The sequence below is a fragment of the Crocodylus porosus genome, unplaced genomic scaffold, assembly GCF_001723895.1.
Source record: "Crocodylus porosus isolate Cpor-Errol unplaced genomic scaffold, CroPor_comp1, whole genome shotgun sequence".
Lineage (NCBI taxonomy): Eukaryota > Metazoa > Chordata > Crocodylia > Crocodylidae > Crocodylus > Crocodylus porosus.
Window position 1 is genome coordinate 67,460,684 of NW_017728931.1, and position 6,146 is coordinate 67,466,829.

The 6,146-nt window shown below is 38.9% G+C and overlaps 1 long non-coding RNA gene across 1 annotated transcript; it reads left to right on the forward strand.

Moving 5' to 3' along the window:
• The first annotated feature begins 565 nt into the window (after positions 1–565).
• Positions 566–3,842, forward strand: LOC109316090. The gene is made up of 3 exons (XR_002102679.1): positions 566–816; positions 3,058–3,143; positions 3,531–3,842. It is a non-coding gene; the product is annotated as an uncharacterized LOC109316090 (long non-coding RNA).
• The last annotated feature ends 2,304 nt before the right edge of the window (positions 3,843–6,146 follow it).

The following is a 6,146-nucleotide window of genomic DNA, read 5'->3' on the forward strand; positions in this document are numbered from 1 at the left end:
TGGGACATTACACTTTTGACAGTGTTTCATGCCTCATTTACCACAGAATGCCTGAGATCCTACTTAAAATTCAAAGAGTAAGTGCACATGTACATTTGTGCATCTCCTTACCTGTTTTTTTTTTTTTAGTTTTAAATACTTAAAATGCCAGAGCTTTCTTGTAGCTTACTTGATTATAGCAATATATCTAATGTTCTCAAATGTAAATCCTCTTTTTATGTATATCTTTGCAAGTCTCGTGGCTTAATAGGAGGCAATGTAAAATCATTAAAAAAGTAAATTCTCCAGATGCTGTATGCATTAACCTTTCCTTTAATATCCCTTCTGTACAATATTTTGATGATTACTGTCATTTAGTAAGCAGATTATGAAAATGCAATTCCCCAGGGCTCTTATTTAATAATTTAGACAAATTAGTCTGGATTTTTTTTTGTAGTGTTTAGATAGCATGCACCTGCCATTTCTATCCCTCAGAGTGAGATCTTTTTGTATGTTCCACTCCCCTCCCCAGAATATTGTTACAGACACACATTTCAATTTGCAGCTGACAGTTTAGGGTTAAGATATGATTCCAGGTAACAGAAGCCAATGAGAGTACACCCAGTTGATGTTTGTGACATCATCTTACAGTCAGAGTATATAGAATAGCTGAGGTAGCTTTCAGCTTCAGCACCAGTGCCATTATGATGGATGTTTACATCTCTTCATTGAGAGCCAATTATCTCGCTTTTGTGTGAGGCCCAAGGATCACTCATGCTGCCTGCTTGCACCGAGCACTGTTGGATCTAGGTGAACGAATTGTTTTCTCTGTTTCTGGTAAGAGTCTCTCCTGTTTTACCTTCTCTTTCAGAATAAAGGTGATATGTCTAACCTGGATAAGGAATTGCTTTCATAGTAGAGAGGCTCACAAAGCTATATACTATAAAGAAGAGCTTTGCTTAAAAGCAAAATGGTTTAAAAGGAAATGCATTTTAAAGGGAAAGAGGGTCTATAGCTGGAAAACTGTACTTTGTAATGTAACATGGATGTTTATTTTACACTTCAGATTAATTGAAGAGTTATTAGATTGACAAGGCTGTTACTCAGAACAGTAATATATTGCATGCAATTTTCCTATTGAAATCAAGCATTTGGCAATGAACAGAAGATGGAGAGGCTTAGGAACAGAGATTTTTAAATTAGATCCAACTTTTAAAAATGTTTTGGAATACTTTTGGAAAGATGATTTCCAAAGTCATGCAGATTGATACCACGGTATTTAAGTTTCAGAATGTGGAATAAGTTGTTGGTCACTTTTTTTCCCCTGGTTATCTTTGTTCAAAGGGACAATGAAATAGATAATACAATTTGGAAAAAATAATTTACTGTTATCAGCAACACCAATTTTCCTTCAAGTACTTATCAGTGTGCAATATAAACTTGTCCCATGTGTATGCAACATCTAAAGGATGAGGAGGAGGTTGTTATCAGTATTGTAGTTCTCAGTGGGAGGTTCTATTTGTGCATCCTCTGAGTTTTGCAACAGAATAAGTACATTTGAAGCTCTTGAACTAATGTGGATTTAGGAGATTAGAAGTGACACTGATGTTGACAAATCAGATACAATCAAGGATTTAATTAACTGAAGGAGTTCAGGGGCTACTGTAAGAAGAATCCAATAGCAGCTGACTAGTCAAGAAGTGTACATAATAGGAGATAATAAATAACCGGCTGTAGTTAATTTAAAAGCCGATGACACTTATTTGAGAATAATTGAAATTCACTAAATACCTACTATTTAATAGCTTTCTGCACTTATTTCTGTAATCTATTATTGTACAACAAAAGTTTTCAATGATGGTATGCATAGCAAACATTACGAGCCCTTGCAATTTTGAGATTTATTGTTATTCAGTTTTGTTACGAACAGTTGTCTAGGTCTCTGCTAATTAGTTGGGGGTTTTTTGACAAATAATAGTTTCATTTCAAGCATCACTTAAGGAGAGCAGGGCTTCTCAGCTGTGTTGTGCTTTTGCACTTTCTAGTAGCTCGATCCCGTCTTTGAAGTTCTTAATATTTACCATGCTTATTCATCTCTCTCCATCCATGTGTCTAAACAATCCCAACTTTGAACCAGTTATCGGCCATATATTATGGATGGACGTAAAGTAACATTTTGTCCATTGGAGCAAATGCTATATCTTTTCTTGTAAATGGCAAGATCCAAAAGTACTTTGTTAAAGTTTAGAATTCATAGCCTAGAGGGGAAAAGAATATTTTCCTTTTTATCCTAATTGCTTTGTGTCATCATGCTAAACTAATTATGTTCTTTTGTCCCTTTTAAAAACATTATGTAGCTTCCTGAGACCAACAGAAAAAAACAAAACAGAAGAAGTGTAGAACTCTGGCTCACCTACATAAATCCACATATGAGATAGATCCACATATTTCACCAGTTCTTTGTTCCTTCCTAGAATTCATATCAGAGCACAAAGAAAACCAGCCCCCCCTTAACTAATAATTGTACATAATTTCAATTAGCAAGCTCTTAGCGTTACCACAATGTATACTCAAGAACCTTACAAATATTCTACAAAAAGTAGTCCCCCACATACAAACACATGTTGCCAGGGATATTCATGTTTCAGGAGTCTTGTTTATTAAGGATTTTTTTTTAATGAACATGAATGTTCTTATTTAAATGGAAAGCCATATGACTATAATGAAGATTAGTGATCATATGGTCAAATAACCAACTATCCAGTACTGTTACTCTCAGGCAGGAAATAAAGCATGAATTTCAAATTTTATTTTTCAGAGGAAGTTAAATTCACTCTGGTAAATCATAGAAAGCCCTCTTTCCTCAGAACTTCATGCTGTGATGTTTTTTGGTTGTTTTTTTTTTTAATTTAAAGGTAGCCCCATAGTTAATCTGCCATTAGCTCACCATTATTCTGGGAAACAGCCTTAAGCATTTCAAACAGAATTTATCTATTGAGCACGTTGGATGACTTCCATATACCTGCTCTTACTTTTGAAGTGCAAGAGGAACTAAAACAGATTATTTTTTAATTTAAGAATAGGTAATTTGCTTGTCTGAGGAGAATAAGGCCATGTGATCTATCATGAATGGATCTACACCTACATCTTCACTATGGCATCAGGTAAGAGAGAGCACCACAACAACAAAGATGTGAGTCATGCCTCCTACACAAAGAGTTTAGTTTAATTGCTCATTTTGAACCAAATGCTAAGGTGAAATATGGGGGAAAATTCTTGCTAATTCTCAACACATGTAATATTCTGGATAGTAAATGTAGCCAATCAATATCACAGAAAATTGCTAAATGCACTCCTTGTTGTAAATAGAGGATAATCATTATGACTAGTAGCATCATGAAGGAAGAAAAAATTCTTCTTTGTTTCATAACATGCAGAGAGAAGTCCCTTAGAAATTACAGACTCAAAAGGCCAAATTCTGTTCTGTATGCAGTTTACACTGGTTGTAACTAAGAAGAGTTCACTTAATCTGATTAATTTCTGGTCCTAAGGGCATGCTACAGCAGATCTTCCATATATCACCTGACAAATCATCCTAAGAATACAATCCAGAAACCACTGATAATCAGAAAACCTTTCACTTCAGCCATTCTCCCTCTCCATCTTGGTTGTACTTTGTGCATAAGAACTGCAGAGAAAGTGGCGTGGGAGCTGGCTGATATTTCCCCACGAATCCAACAGAATCCTGAGATGTTATTTTTGGAAGAAATTATTTTATCTTTTGCTACTTAGACAGTTCACAGAACATGAGATATGGGTTAAACCCTTGTACCAAAGTTTGTGAAATAAAGTATTAAATGAAATACAGTGACGCTTATGGCACTTACAATACAATAATACCTACTATTTAATTAGGGAGGTTACCATATGTCTGGGTTTTCCCAGACATGTCCTCTTCTTGAGCCCTCCGATCTCTGTCCAGGTGGGTTTTTTTAAAGCTGCCCAAATGTCCAGGATTTTGTTCTACTCTATGGGTGGGAGCAGGGGGAGGGTAATTGGAGGCAGCAGGAAACACAGACATACCTGCCTGCAGCTGTCGAGGTGCACACAGACCCATGTAGTGCCCCTGCTGCCTCCAATCACCCTCCCCCTGCTCCCACCCCCAAAGCAAAGCAAAATCCAGGCGGGGGGGGTTGGGGGCTGGGGATGTGACAGGGCAGAGGGGGAAGAAGGGGTTTCCTGCCCCTCCAGTGGGGGAAAGGGGCAGGGGGGCAGCGGGAAACTGCTATTGTACTGCAGAAGATTTCAGTAAAGGCACATGTGGCAAGTATTACCATGGGTGACTGGTTCATCCTGAGTCTGAGGGGATGCCAAATCACAGACCGGGGGGATCCTCCCACAGCCGATCCCTCTGCAGCTGATTTCCAAGCACAGAACCACCAGCAACAAAACCAGAAGTGCATTTCTGATGGTGCACAGCCAATCTGAGGAGGTGTAGTGGCTGGTGCTTCCAGTAGGTGCACGGCCAATCTCAGGGGGTGTATGCATGCATGTGCCCCCCCTACACATCGCCAACGAGTATTACCAGTCCTTGCAATTTGCAAAATGTTTAAGACTTGTTCCACACAAAAGGCAACTTTTAAACAGGAGAGCTTGCAAAGTCAAGTACTCAGATCTGAAGAAATGCCAGAGCTAAGGTTGGCCTAAGGTTGGCTTTGCAATGGCTGTCTTGTGCACATGTATTATGAGATACTTATTAACTGTGTGATCACATAATGTCTTTTTTAAGATAACTGTTCCCTTATTGCAGAGAATGGACATCTGTTTTTTAAAGGGTAGATATCATTTTTTTCTTTCATATGCCTTTGTTCTGTTTGTGGACCCATGCCATATTTATTGCATACTATTCAAAGTAAAGTTTTGAGGAAAGGCTTGTTTTTCCTTGAGCTTTCCTATGATATGCATCACTATCATATCTTAATGCTTCACAAGAGGGTAAAGGATCATTTTGCCTGTGGATTACAAAGATACTTGCTGACAGAAGGGGAATTATGAGATTCGTGATGAAACGAATGAGGAGCCTTGGGTTTGTTCTAGATGGATGTGCATTTTACAGGCATTAGCTCTTTTTCCACTTTTCCCCCAACCTTGACCCCACTTCTATATTCCATCCTTTCTTTGTCCTATCCCTACTCCTTCACTCTAGCTCTTTGTTAACTAAATCCTAGTCCAGTCCAATTTTCATCCTTGTCCCAGGTTCCCTTTCTAGCCATCTTAATCCCTGCTCTCACTCCCCACCTCACTTTCACTCTCTCTCTCTCCTTCCATAACTTCACTCTCAACTTTGGAATCCAGCCTATCCAAGTTAAGCACCCCAACCCTTATCACATATCTCCCTCTATCCCTATTCCCATTTTCTTTCTCATTCTTCCTTCACTATTTCTCAACTGTCATCTCCTTGCCTAGGCAGTTCCAGTACTCTCCACCCCTGAGTATTTCTTGTTTAATTGAAGTCTCCCATACTAATTTTTTTCACAGTTGCACTCAGATTTTCATAACTGACTCCCCTTTACCATTATTCAGCTACTTCCAGCATCCCATCCTACCATTTCGCTCCAGTACTAATCTCCTGTAGTGTAACTAAGAATGGACAAGCAGGGCACCAACCCCAGGTGCCAACTTAGAGTTTGTGCCAGAAGGGGTGGGGGGAAGCGGATCCATCCCATAGCAGCAACAGCCAGCATAGAAAGAAGTACAGCAGCAGCTCATGTAGAGGGATGCCCTGTGGCATCAGTAAACAGTGTCTTCCACCACCTCCTACTTAGTTTCTCAACTTTCCATAATCCAAGTCTTACTGGCGATGTTATCAATCACCCTATGCCTTTACCTCCCTCTGTCCTGGCTTGTCTCTCTTCTGCATTTGAATTAAATCAATACTTTCTCCTTTCTTTGCCATTAAGGAGGTCACTGAAGCTATGAACAGGTGCTGAATTTGTCCCAAGACAAGTTGTACCAGTGTTGTCCCAAAACAGAAATGTCCTGGGATTGGTGTGTACATACATTACCCATGCAAATAGAAGTTAGTAAGTAGCTGAATGCCCTGCTACTTTTTTGCCATTGATTCAGTGATGTAATCTAGAACAACCATTTGGATGAACTTCAAGACA